Source organism: Canis lupus, chromosome 36 (assembly GCF_011100685.1).
Source record: "Canis lupus familiaris isolate Mischka breed German Shepherd chromosome 36, alternate assembly UU_Cfam_GSD_1.0, whole genome shotgun sequence".
Taxonomy (NCBI): domain Eukaryota; kingdom Metazoa; phylum Chordata; class Mammalia; order Carnivora; family Canidae; genus Canis; species Canis lupus.
Window position 1 is genome coordinate 6,828,180 of NC_049257.1, and position 14,364 is coordinate 6,842,543.

Genomic DNA, 14,364 nt, shown 5'->3' on the forward strand with positions numbered 1-14,364 from the left:
GTGTGTGTGTGTGTGTGTAATTATTAATGCCTCATAACAGCCTTAGAGCTCTTTAAGTAAGGATTTCATGCAAAGTAGTAGTATTGCAACTTGTCACAACTGATTAAAAAGTCTTACAAAGCAATCATACAGATTCATTTGAAAAGTTCCCAAGCAAAGAGGTAGGTAAATGGAGGGACAGGGTAGGTCTCTGAACCGCTATCAGACACATCTTCTGTCTCATGAAGAATATAGATCTGCTCTGTGTGGGACAAAACATACCCCCATATATATATACAGCCACAGGTAAATCGGGGCGGCACAAAGAGAAAGTAAAAATTTGTGTTTTTGTTCTTTAATTGAGGGAGTGGCAGCAGGTGTGGTGGAACATTAGAAAATTGTGGCAAAAAATAAAAAATAAATAAAATTGTGGCAAGGGAGAGAAACCTTAATAGCTTTTATTTCTTTACAAACAATGTCCCACTTCGGCCTGGAGAGTGGGCTAAGCCGACCGCACCAGATCACCAGATCAGTACAGGACTGAAGAGTCAACGGTGGTGCCTTCAGAGCCTGGAAGCAGACAGGTGAGATGGTGAGCCTTTGCCTATTCCAGAGTCTTGCTGGGAGCTCTCTTAACATCCTCTGGTCATTCTGTAAATCAAAACTAGCATGGAAACCACTTCTCAATACCTGTTTTATTTCTCCTGTTTTGTCTACTGCCGAAAACACATGAAAACCCTGTGAACTATAGCACAAGAGGACCTAAAATTATGGTGATTTGTTCCTCTTCATTCAAGAGGTAGGAGTGAGCCCAGGAAAGGGTAACAGGAGAGTGGGAAGTGAGCGGCCCCATTTATTTCCTTGTAATGGCTCCAGCCTAAGTTGCCTTTTATCCACTTAGGCCCACACCACAAGCTCACTCTGGAAATCTCTTCAGCTTGGCTACGTGCAGATGTAATCGGACCTGCTCTGGGCAGTCCTAATTGCAAACACATTTCTCTCCTTCCGTGGCCATTCCTAAGCAAGCAATGGTCAGAGCCTTGCCAGGGTTTTCTGGCATCTTTTTCCTTCTTTGTTTCCAAATATGCATTTTTCTATGAGAAAAGATGCACGAGAGATTGTAAACAGGATAATTATATGGCGATATGATTTCTAATACAGGCTTTCCTTGTGGATTATTTCAAATGTGTAGGGGTTTGTTTTGGTGTGTTTTTTTTCCACTCTGCCTGTGAGTCAGGGAGATAAAATGTTGTTTTGAAAGCACAAGTATATGGATCCACTAGAAACCTCCTACGATGTTGTTTAAAACATTTTGCGAAAGAGTATGGAGAGGAAGAGCAAACAAGAGCGAGAAGGGAGGGCAGAGGAGGTTCACAGTCTCCAGCACTCAGCCCATGTCACCGTAGACACGGGGTCTGCACTGTGTCCCCTTTTTTCTAGAACGGTGTGAAGAAGGAAGAAAAACTATATGCACAAACAGCTGCAAGTATAGATATCCCAAAGTTACAAAGTTATCCTGACTGAGATGACAATGTTTTGGTTGGGAGAGGGGTTGAGTACGCATCTTTGGAAGAGTATGTCCTCCTGTCCTTCCCCTATGCCCTCACTAAACTTTCCACTGCAGTTTGTCAAGTCAGATGGTTCTGAACCTACAGATGGATGGGGTAGTGTCAAACACCTGCCGGCCCTTCAACTTGGCACACACAGACACAGCATATTTATTTATCGTGGTACCTAAAATCATACGATCTGTGGCAATTTACCCTAAGGGGCACATGAGAAGCCCCCCATGGGTGGCCATGCAGGCTGAGTGGCACAAGTCCAGGGTGCACTGGGCACACAGACTGAGGGTAGAATTGGCGCCCCTGGAGTTCCACTGCAAAGAAAGCCCCAGGTGTACTGTCTGTTTTTTTCACCGCTCATCTGGCCTCTATGCCTACCTAGCATACTGCCTAGCATATATTAGGTGCTTATTAAGTTTTGTTGAAAAAAAATTTCTAGTCTGCTACTAGAAGATTGGGCTTGTTGCTAATCAAAGTACCTCCAAAAAACAAGAAGATTGAGCTTGTTGCTAATCAAAGTACCTCCAAAAAACAAACTACTGGGTCATTCCTGCAACCACTAGGGACACAGGCATAAAGGAAGTAACCGTCCTGCTCCGGGAAGCTACAGTTTAATGAGAAAAACACATGTACGAGAGTAGTATGAACAAAGCACGCTGATCTCACAGAGAGAAATCAGAAAAGTTTCCACATAGAGGATGATCTTGGCAAAGCAGACTTTGCATTCTGCAATCCCAAATATCAAGGAAAATCATGCCAATAGCTAATCTTTGCCATTTCTTTCATTTTCAGGAAGAGGGAAAGATTGACACATTGGAGGGGAATGGTTACTCCAGATATATTAGAATTTATTCTAGCTGTGAATACTAGAAACTACCATAATCTCCCTATATATCTCATTCAAATGTAACAGGTTCTCTTGTTTTGAAGAAATCTTCCTTCAGATATTGTGGGAGAGCCTCGTGCTAAAGAGTCAGACAATCCTAGGCTGATGCCTATTAGTCGAGTGACCCTAGGAACATTATTTATTATATGTGGTGGTTCCTTAACCATAAGATGGGGATAGAATATGTCAAGTGGCCGTAAATGCCATCCCCTCTCTTACTGCCCCCCACTTGAAGGTACACTTGGCATGTTGAGGTTTTTGTGAATAACCTACTTAACCGTTAGAATGGTTGGCAACCTTCACATGTAAACAAATGCAGTGAAGATTCTTACATGGTTCATAGTTCGTCTCTTAATCTTCTCAAATGTAAACAAGAGCAGCACTATTTCTTTTTCAAGAGCTTCCTGAGGGAAGCAAGGAGTGAACGGTGTGGAGCATCACCCTGGAATATTGTTTACCATTCTTCAAATGAGGAGAATCTTAATACACCAACAAGTATTAACTGGCATTGTATGTTTTTGTCACCAGCAATAATCTTAAGGCACTCCACTGATAACATTAGTAAGGCAAATGAAATCTTTCATGGATTATTTTTTTTAATTAAGTATATTTAATACATTTATATTTCATGACTCCTAATTATATCTTCATTTTAAAAATTCTTGACTACTATGTTTAATTTCACTCTAGGAGCAATTAAAAATTTTCTGAAGAGTTTCAGGGAAGTATATTTGAGGGAACCGCTTGAAAGATGTTCAGCAATCTATTATCCACATAACTAGAGGCAATAAGAAAACTCAGATCAATGACATTTGAGTTGATTCCCATGACACATTAACAGCAAATCAGTTGACTCTACTTCACCTTTCTTCCTAGAAAACTTTTCTCACAGCTGCTAAGTAACAAATTTCCTTTCTTAGTCTACTGGGTATGGTATTAATTATCAACAATATCCCCCCACCCAAAAAAATAATAAAACAGAGTAGGAAGAGAAAGTAGAGCCATCTGTAATTAGACTCTAGCTAATACATTGGCTAAATAGCTCAGCTATGACTAATTCTACAGTTAATTCTAGATTACCCATCCACAGATAATGCATAAGGCAATAATTATAGACCACTTATTGTGTGACATCTGCTTTAGTAGGTACTGAAAAACAAAAACAAGTAAGACTATAACCTCCCTGAGAACATTTTTTTTTTCGCTATCTATCCTCAGCACCTAGGTCAGTGTCTATGTTGTTGAGTCTCCATAAATGTTTATGTTGATAGATGAATTAAAGACAACATGATATGTCACTGTCTAGGTGGGTAAATTGACATGTGGGCCTTTAATTCAATACTGTACTGTCCATGCTGGTTTCTTTCTACCCACTCTTCACGATTTCCAGACTTCCTTTCAGCCACCTTACAATGTCTTTTTTTAATTAGAGAGGAAAATGGAAAAACATTTCAAGAGAAAGAGGTTTGGTTTTGATTTTCTGTTCCACTACTAGCTGTGTGACTTCAGACATATTATTTACCAATTTTTATGTTTAATCTTTGATTTATTAAGTGGAGGTAAAAGTACTTGTGTATAGGTCAGGTTAGTCAAGAGAATTAAGTGACATTGTATAAATCCCAGTGTTCGTCACACAGTAATTACTTAAGTACCTGTGAATCTCTCAGATTGATCCTCCTTTTTCTTCCTCTCTAGCTCTCCCTCCTAGACTGCAGCAGCCTGTGCTCAGCACTGTTCTCCCAATCACTCTAGACCAGAGGTTCCCAACCATGGCTGACTTCAGAATCACTGGGACCAGCCTAATTCTAACTCTATGGAATTAGAATTTCCTGAGTGGGTCTGAAAACTCATAGGTGAGCTCATGCTCACCCTCTCACCCCAGCTGACTCTGATCAGCTGTTTGGGAGTCACTGTTCTCCATCGTTCCATAGAGCAATAGTTCTCAAACTGGAGTGTGCACCAGAATCACCTAGATAGGTTGCTGGGTCTCACCCCTCAAATGTTCTGATTCAGAAGGTCTAGAGTAGGGCCCCAAAATTTGCATTTCTAACAAGTTCCCAGGGGATACTGATGTTTTTGATTTGGGGATGACATTTTGAGGTCTTGTTTAGAGGTCTTGCTAGTCAGTGTGATCTCCTGACCAGCCACATCAGCATCACTGGAGAACACCTTAAAAATGTAGAATCTCACACACCACTTCACATTTATATTAAAGTTTGAGGGGCACAGATTTATTATGGAAGAGCTCCATAGAAGAAGGATCTTTTAAAATGCAGATTCCATACACTAGATATTCTGATACAGCCCCCAGAAACTGCATTTTAATAAGCTCTTCCATGTCTTTTGGATACAAGCAATTCCTGAACACACCTAGAAAACATTGCTAAGGAGGTTTGCTGCAGCAGTTGATTTGCTGAAAAATCAGTAACAGTGTTCCCTACTGAGTACATGACATTGAGCCTGGACAGCCTTGATAGTTGTCTTGCTATCACAAGGATCCTACCAACCAAGCAACCACATCCTACTTTTTTTTTCTAGATATTAGCCAAAAAGATTGCACATGCTTTCCAGAAATCTAATCATGACTTGCTAGAATAAGATAAGGACTGAAATGGATTCATTCTGAGAAAGGTGTCAAGTTTGGATAAGAATGTCTGAAATTATTACTTATCCCCATTAGTCAGGGCTGTTGTAATTTTCAGTAACAGAAACCTCATCTAGCATGCATGCACATGCACACACAAACACACAAAAAAAATGAAAAGACAAGTTTTCTAGATAAATAAAAGGAATCTAACAAAATACAAGGGAAGGGACACCTGGGTGGCTCAGCTTGCTAAGTGTCCAACTCTTGGTTTTAGCTCAGGTCATGATCTCAGGGTCATGAGATCAGGTCCTGGGTCAGGCTCTATGCTCAGTGGGAAGTCAGCTGGAGATGGTCTCCCTCTCCCTCCCCCTCTATTCTCCACCCCCCCCTCAAATAAATAAAATCTTTACAAAATACTAGGGAAGGAAGTACAGTTGGGTCTCATCTCTTGATGGTCCAAAATTGAAATCATTCATCTATGGCAGATTGTGTATGTCCAAAATGGCCACAACAATATTTTACAGCCTGCATGCTCTTCCTGAACTTTGCCACTCCTACACCAAGAGTTGGAGTTTATGCCCCCTTCTCCTGAAACTGTGTGGGCCTCTGTGAGTACCTTCTCTAATAGAGGACCATGATGGAAGGTGCTACATGACCTGTGGAGCAAAACTATGTCACAAAAGGTGATACAGCTTCCACCTGGCTCTCTCTCTCTCTTAGAATGTGACTTGATAATTCTGAGCCTCAATGTCGAAAGTCCAGCTGTCCAGAAGCTGCCTGTGGAAGAAACCACTTGGAAAGACCACATGGAGAGAGAAAGAAATGCCCCCCAAAATTCCCTATGTTCCAGTGCCTACCCAGTTATTTGAGTCTTCCTAGTTCAGGAACCAAATATGTGAGTAAGGACCCCTCAAGATGTTTCTGAGGATACTATATGACTGCAGCTACATGAGGGACTCCAAAGAGAACCACCCAGCTAAATCCAGAACTGTGAGAAACATTAATAATTGATTGTCATTGTTTTACACCCCTGCAATAGTAACTGAACTAATCTCTCTGTTTGTCTACAGCATTGTGATTTTGCCCCGCTGTTTCTCTCTGCACATCTGCTTTCTGCCTACAGACCAGGCCTATGCTTTGTTCATGTACATAGAATAATATGGCTATTCAGCCAGACCATAAGCCCTACAGAAGTGCTTCTTAAGCTGTAATGTGCACAGAAATCACCTGGAAATTTTGTTATAAGATAGATTCGAAATCAGTAGTTCTATGGTGGTATCTGAGAGTTTGTATATTTTTTTTATTTACTGTTTTAATTCATTTTTTTAAGTAGGCTCCATGCCCAACGTGAGGCTTGAACTCATGACCTTGAGTTCAAGGGTCACATGCTCTACTGATTGAGCCAACCAGGTGCCTTCAGAATTTGTGTTTCTAAAAAGCTCCCAGGTGATGGATGTTGCTGTGGCTGTGGACCACTGGACTAACCTCTACCATATGCTCACTCTCTTGCTTGTGCTCTCTCTCTCTCATTATCTTGAATAACCTAAAAACGAGTTGTAGGGCAGCCCGGGTGGCTCTGCGGTCTAGCGCTGCCTTCAGCCCAGAGCGTGATACTGGAGACCCGGGATTGAGTCCCACATTGGGCTCCCTGCATGGAGCCTGCTTCTCCTTCTGCCTGTGTTTTTGCCTCTCTCTCTCTCTCTCTCTCTCTCTCTGGGTGTCTCTCATGAATGAATAAATAAAATCTTAAAAAAAAGAAAGTTGTAGACATCATGATAATTCACCACTAGGTCCTTCAATGTAACTCTGCTGAGAAAAAGAACATTCTTCCATATAATCAGGATACAATTATATATGCTAGAAACTTAATTAATTAAAAAAAAGGCCTCATCTAAAATATAGTCCATATTTAAATTTCCTCATTTGCTCAAAAAATATCTTTCAGAGCAGTTTTTTTTTTCCATTTTGATCTAAGATTTAATCAAGGATTATGCATCTTTGCTACCCTATTACTTTAATGTTTTAAAGTATACATATAAGCATTATATATAATGCTTTATCTTTTCTTGAAATTCTTTTATGAGAATGATATTCTTGAAGAGTACAGGCCAGTTTTCTAATAAAATGTCCCATAATTCGGATTTGATTGCTTCTTCATGAATAGATTCAAGTTATACATTTTTATCAAGAATACATCCTAGCCACCAATTATGTACTTCACATCGAAACATATCAGGAGATTCATGATTCACTTTGCCCCTTTTTGGTGATGCTAGGTTGGATTTAATTATGGTGTCATCCCTTGCATTCTTTTTTTAAGTGTAAAGAAATTTTTTCAAGAGAGGTCTCCACTTGCCTGGGTGGCTCAGTCAGGTAAGCAGTTAAGTGTCTGACTCTTGATCTCAGCTCAGGTCTTGATTTCAGGGTCCTGAGTTCAAGCCACACATTGGGCTCCACCCTGGGCATGGAGCCTACTTTTAAAAGATACAGAGAGAAAGAGAGGCCCCAGATGACTTCCCCTTTCATCTCACTCACCAGAACAGGACACAACTAACCCACTCATTGATAAAGGAGAAAGGTGTCCTGTCACTGGCTTAAACCATCAGGATTCCATCCCTAGAGATGAGGAGCAACGCAGCCTCCCTGGAAGTGGAGGTCTGTCCACATGTGGAAGAGGGGAGCTATTGGCTGGAAGGAAGAGTAGCATGTGGATAGACAACCTAGAGTGTTTGCTACACTTATCTAATATTACAGAGCTAGTTAGAGGAAAAACTGCTCTCTGATTCTTATTCCAACATAGTATGCTGCCTCCTCAAGAGATTAAGGATTTATTGCTTATAAAATACTTTATAGGCCTCTTGTGAGAAATCTAATATTTATTTGCCCTGTAAGATAAAAACAAAAATTTATTTTTTCTTATTTTCTTTCAAGCTTTTCTCAGTCCATGATTCTTCACAGTGTGAAAATGATATAGCCATATATGTCCTCTGAAAAAGAAAACAAATACTTTTTTTCCTTACAAAATAGGCCAATAAGTCACACACAGAAATGTAAATAGTGTAATTTAAGAACATTTTATACTCTATGATTCTTTCAAAAAGTTTCTAGAGACAGAAAATAAAGAGGAGTTATAATTCTATGAGGACAAGAAGCCAAAGTTATGGATGTTTTTACAAAGTTTATCAAGACTATGAATAATGGCTATCCAAATCTTTGGCATCTGCAGAATTGGGTGGGATATGTGTAAAATGTAGTTTTCTTATGAAGATTCTTGCACTTGGAATCTTATTCCAGCTAGAAACTAGATATGAAAAATATCAAGTTGATTCTGAATTCTGGAAAGGATTTGGTTTAATTCTGGAAATCAAATGTAGTGTCTTGGGGTGGATACAATTGCCACCGGTTGAGTCAACCAAGTGATACTTCTCTCCTCGCTATAGTAATCTTTTGTTCTGTGCCTTTAGGAGGCAACTTTAGTGGGGACAACTTACATCGTGTGATTTAAAGGGTTCAAAGGCAGCTCTTTTACTAGTTTGTACAGTGCTTATAAGTTTTACCATAGGAATCTTAAAGTCATTCTTCATCCTACTTCCAGCAAGGATCTCTCCCTCTACCCAGCTCCATCCTCACTGGGCCAAAGCCATTTCCCCTCTTTATTCTTATATCGGAGGACTCAGTGTTGACTCTTCATGGGCCTAAGCCATAGTTACCCCCACACCTCTCTCTTTCAAGCATCAGTCAACACTCAGCAATAGAACTGTAGGTTCCATGGAAACCTAAGGACACAGAAGCCAAGATGGCCATATGGAGAATGGGCTGTAGGTAGACAGAGGAGTGCAAACGTATAGGGAGATGAAAAAGGAGAGAATATTAAAGTCAATCTTTATCTGCTTCACAATTTTGCCAAAACTAAGCTATCATTTTTAGAGCTCACCACCCTTTCTCTTTTCTACAGCCACTGACCTCAACCTTTACCAATTTTTTTCTGTCTGTGCTGTAATCTTGACTCCGGTAGAATGGTGCTTGTGATTTGTATAACCTTGTTTCACCCTGCAACAAAAAAAACAGGAGATGGCCAAATACCACAGAGAACTGTGGGGTTATTTTTGTATGGGCACCAAACAAGATTTCTACATAGATTTGTCATCTCTCCCATACAATGAATGAGTTTTAAAAATGTGGAGAGATTTCTCAGAACTATTATTCCAGCTATTTTGTTCTTTGGCATTTGCCCACATACCCCATGAGAGGTAAATATGAAAAAACAATATTTGACCATGTAGCTATAGTTACAGGCCACAGACAGCCAAGGATACAGAAATTTAAAGACGAATGTAATATGCAACTTTGCCCCGATTCTGTCTCCCTGGATAAACTCTGCTCACCGCTTAAATCTAAGTGTTCCTTAGTCCTAGATAATTGACAAGCAGAGGGAGAAGGTAATATCAAGTAGAAATTGAACACTGAATAGAAAAGGACTTCCTTTCCAAAAACAAAAATTCCATTTTATTGTGGAATGATGAAAATACCCGTTCTTTTGTTTAGATAAATTTTAACAGTATTTATGCTGATTTCCCCACAGGGAGAAAAAGAGACTATTTCTTTGAAAAGCCATTGGCAGAAAAACACTCGAGTTCAATTTGGTTTCATCCTGAAGGTTTGAAGTAAAATAATTCTTTGTAAGGATTTATAAATAAGACATTCATTAATGAAGTTTCACAATATCACTTTGAAGTGAATACTACTGAATTCATTTAACTAGTGCTGAGACTCCAGCAGAGAAATTGAGCAATTAGACTTGTTCAGTAAAGCATTTAAAAGTCTAGAGAACAAATCCAGGAATTCCCAATGCCTCAGTCTCCATGTTGAAGTATCCTCAGATATGGAATCAGATATGCAACATATATAACGAAGGGAATTCTGTGACCCAGATAGAACTAGAAGTATAACCTAGACAACTACTTAGAGTATCACTATTCCCCATCTGCAACAGATGTCCAATACATGACACATTTGGAAGAAGAGGCTTCTGGGAAGTCCATGAGTGCTTTCAGAGTCCTTTCACAGAACTGAACATCCACCCTGACCTCTTCTCCAGTTCGGAAGCAACCTCAACGCCCCTTCTCCACACACCCCACCAAGTCAGTGCTGCTATTAAATTTTTCTAGTGTGAAAGGCCTGAAAGCACCATGGATAGCAAAGGCTTTTCCCCAAGGTCAGCCTAATGTAACTCTGTCTCCTCTGATTTTTCTCTTTTCACAGCCCACCAACATTCAAACATGTCAGCTCAGTGTTCATCCCCAAATCTAGCCAATTTTTGTTGACATATCCCTTTTAAATCTTAATCATGGCCCATTACAGTACTTTGTAATCTACTTCTTCAACATTCCTTTCCTTCCCATCTGTTTTTCTGTCTATTGCAAAGATTTCTGTTGTTTTGGCAGGAAGAACACCTTTACTGCCTGCCTATCACCCTCTGGTCCAACTCACTTTTTCCCATAAACTTCAGGGTCTGCTCCCCTGATGTCTACTATCAGTTTTCTCATCTTTTACTCAAGCAAGCAAAAATTCACCAGATTCTCCAGATGTCCAATGGCACAGGCATCCTTCTTTTGCCTTTATGTCTTTGCTACAATCACACATCCCTCTAATTTCTTTTCATGTTTCAGGATCCCTTCATCGACTACACTTAAATTGACCCATATGCCCCATTTCTTGTCCACGTCTTCTTTGTGCAATTACACAATTCATTCAATACATATTTATTGATAATGTCCTATATACAGAGCACCACATATAACAAGGAAGACACAAAGATAATTGAGAAATGCATCCTGAACTTGAGGACCTGACTATCTGTAGAGAAATAAGATGTAGAGGGATAGCATAAATCATTCTAATACACGGAGAATTCTAAATGATACAAAGATGATACTGATAAGGTGATAGAGGCATTCAAAATCAGGAAAAATTACTTCTGAAAAAGATGAGCATGAACAAAATCAAAAAGATTTCATGGAAGAAGTAGTTTCTTAGAGTAGCTTTTATATATTTTATATGTTTTTTTATATTTCAGATATAGAAAAGTATTTCAGTTGTTAAAACTGTCCCAGCAAAAGCATGGAGTGGAGAGGAAACTGAGATTAACAGAGAGGACAAAGTTTGGGCTGGCTAGAACATAGAGAGTATAAAAGGATGTCTGGGGAGATAAATATGGAGCCAGGTACACAGCATTGGAATGATATGCTAAGGTGTCTAAACTGTTGTTTTAAAACCATTGAAAGCTTGTGATGAGGAGTGAGATGATCTGAGCTGGCCTCTAGAAGATTAAACTGGCATTGGTACAGGTAAAAACAAGAAGAAAGGAGTTTTAGGTAACCATTACATCCAACTCCAAGGGGGAAAAAAAGAATCGAGAACCTGAACTAAAATAGTGACAAGGTGGGAAGAAGGAAGAAACACATCTAAGAAAGAGTCCAAAGGTAGAATCAACAGAGATTGGCAACAGGCTGGATTAGAGGGGGAGAAAATGACTCCAAGTTTTCCTAATAATTTGGTACAAAGAAGCACTAGACAGCTGCTTTTTTATTCTATCAACAAATACTTACTAAGCTCTTACTGTGTGACCAGCGCTAGGCAAGAAATTGGAGATATAGTAGCAAATGAAAACAAATAGACTCCTGCCATGAGGGAGCTGTCAATCCAAAAGAGCTAAATACAGGGAAAAAGTATTGGAGATGCTGTGAAAGGAGCTCACTCAGAATACAGAGGGAGCCCAAGGAAGGGCTGGTTAAGTCACTGTTCGCTGGAAAGGTTCTCAGAGACCACGTTGTGTAAAAGCCAGCTGCACAGGACCATATGCGCAACCGCAGAGAAGCTCGCCTCCACTGAGAACATTCTTTTCCAGCTCCTTGGGTGCCTGTGTCTCAGCTTCCACTAAAATGAAAACAAAGATTATACTGAATTTTTTCTTTCACTGTTCATTGTTACCCAAAAAGTGTCATTTCCATTGCACTTGTATTGGGTAATAGTATCAGGTGATGTCGAATGTGGTGGGGGAAGGAAGAGGACTGGCAGCCCAATGTACTGCATAGAGCTCTAAATTTAGAGTCAGTGTGAACCAGACTTATTTTCTGGCTCTCCCAACTGACCAGTGAGATGAACTTTACCTGGGATAAAAACTCTTCTTATTCATAAAATGGTGATTTAAAAAAAAAAAAATCTGCTTTACTTACATTGTGTTGTAAAGATCAAAAAATAAAAGCAATCTACAAAACATAAAATATTATTCGTTTTAAACTGTTACTAAATATATTTCTTTTATTCATGATTCCTACAGAAAGCAAATGACACACTCATGTTAGATTAAAAGAGAGTTTACAAAGAGATTGCTTACAAAGTACAGGCAGGGTTCTGAGAATAGTGCAATACTCCGGTAACATCAGAGGAGCTGTTGCCACACGTGGGACCAAAGGGACAAGAGGCATGAGCCATTGTGGAGATCGGGAGTAAGAGGTACCAAAGGGACTAAAGGGACAAGAGACATGAGTTGTTGTAGGGATTGGGAAAGAAAAAGTCCTATCTGCTGGAGAAGGCCATCTGCACGCAGTAGCAAAGAGGAAGCCCAGAAAATAAATACCTCAATCATACACTTCCATCCCTCTTATCAGCTTCCAGGGTCCCTTGGTCAGAGCCAACCAGAAGACAGAGAAAGAGAGATCATAGTTGAAGTAGTCTGTCTAGATCAGGCTCTGGGGTCAGTGAGTTGAGTGGAGAATGTATCCGACCCATAAGTAATCATCTATTCATCATCTTCAGCAAATGTGAGGATCACCTACCGGAGCTTGTTAGAATTGAAGGTGCTATGCACTCAGCAACATGATGTTTTCCTGAGTAGCCCACAGATTCCTACGTATGTGGTCAATGGTCACATTTTAAGAACAGTGAAGTAGGCAGGTTAATTTCTAGATAGGTTTAATAAGTGATGTCTAGGAGCTTAATCAAGTTTTTTTCCCTTTGTCATGGGGGAGATCTGAGGGGTAAAGTCAGATTAACCCACCAGGAAAGAAGGCATTTGCTCCTCTTCCCACGTGACTTGTATATCTTCGAGACTGCTGTGTAAGGCCATGGGGGTTTGTAATTTTGCTAGGACTCATCATCTGGTGTGGTTCAACACTTTCCCTTGCTTCTAGTAGGACCCAGATCAGCCCAGGAAAGAGCCTGGCCACAATACTGTGTCCTTGTGCCTTTGTTTAAACCAGTTACACAGAATGTTATTCTCACAGGGAAGAGTTTTTAAAATTGTTTTACAGTATCTTATTGCAGTGGAAATCACTGTGTTTTTCTCTGTCTTTGTATCCCCACTACCAACACACTGAGTAGATGATAAGTGCTCAGTAAATATCAAGGACCATCATTTCATTACTGGACTGAAAGGAAAAATGAATGCAGTTTAAATTTATGTTATAAAGTTCATTATGTGTTTCTTTTAAAGAGCAAAAAAATTATTTTAAGAAACTTTCTTTGGAATTTTCATTTAAAACCAAATCCAACAAAAGCTCAAACAAGTTTTTAAGATTATATGTAGCTTCAATGTTCCTCACGCTAATTTAGTGGGAACCTGAGAAGAGACCCTCCTCTCAGGGTCTTACCTATTGTTCTGCACTTCTCTGGGGTTGTTATTCAAAGTAACTGAAATTTTTTTAGAAATGATAAACTTGTTGCAAATGTCAAGATCTCATCCTTTTTTAAAGCTAAGTAATATTCCATTTTATATATCTGTATCTATATCTCGCATCTTCTTTATCCATTCATCTATCAGTGGACACCGGGCTGCCTTCATATCTTGTCTATTATAAATATGCTTTTGTTTTCCTTGAGTAATAAATAGCATTATATGAGGGTGGGTGGTAGCTACACTTGTGATGAGCATAGCAAAACACTTACTGAATCACTATGTTGTACACCTAAAACTAATGTAACATTGTGTATCAACTCCATGAAGATGAAGAAGAAGAAGAAGAAGAAGAAGAAGAAGAAGAAGAAGAAGAAGAAGAAGAAGAAGAAGAAGAAATGATAAAGCTGTGAAGATAATGCCACAGTAGAAATGCAGGCTTCTCTTTTTAAGAGTTTTTCAATGTTTTTTGTCATGTATCTGTTTTCCTACATGTGTAACTCAAAAAACCAATCCTAGCAACTAGATTACACAGCTTCAGCCTAAGAGTGAATTTATTTCTTTTCAGCACACACTGCTTGAGCAGCACCTGTTCCCTGCAGAGGATATGAAGCATTTTGTGCACACCTATATATATTCTTGGGGCAGGAATCACAGCTGTTTGTAATTTAACTAT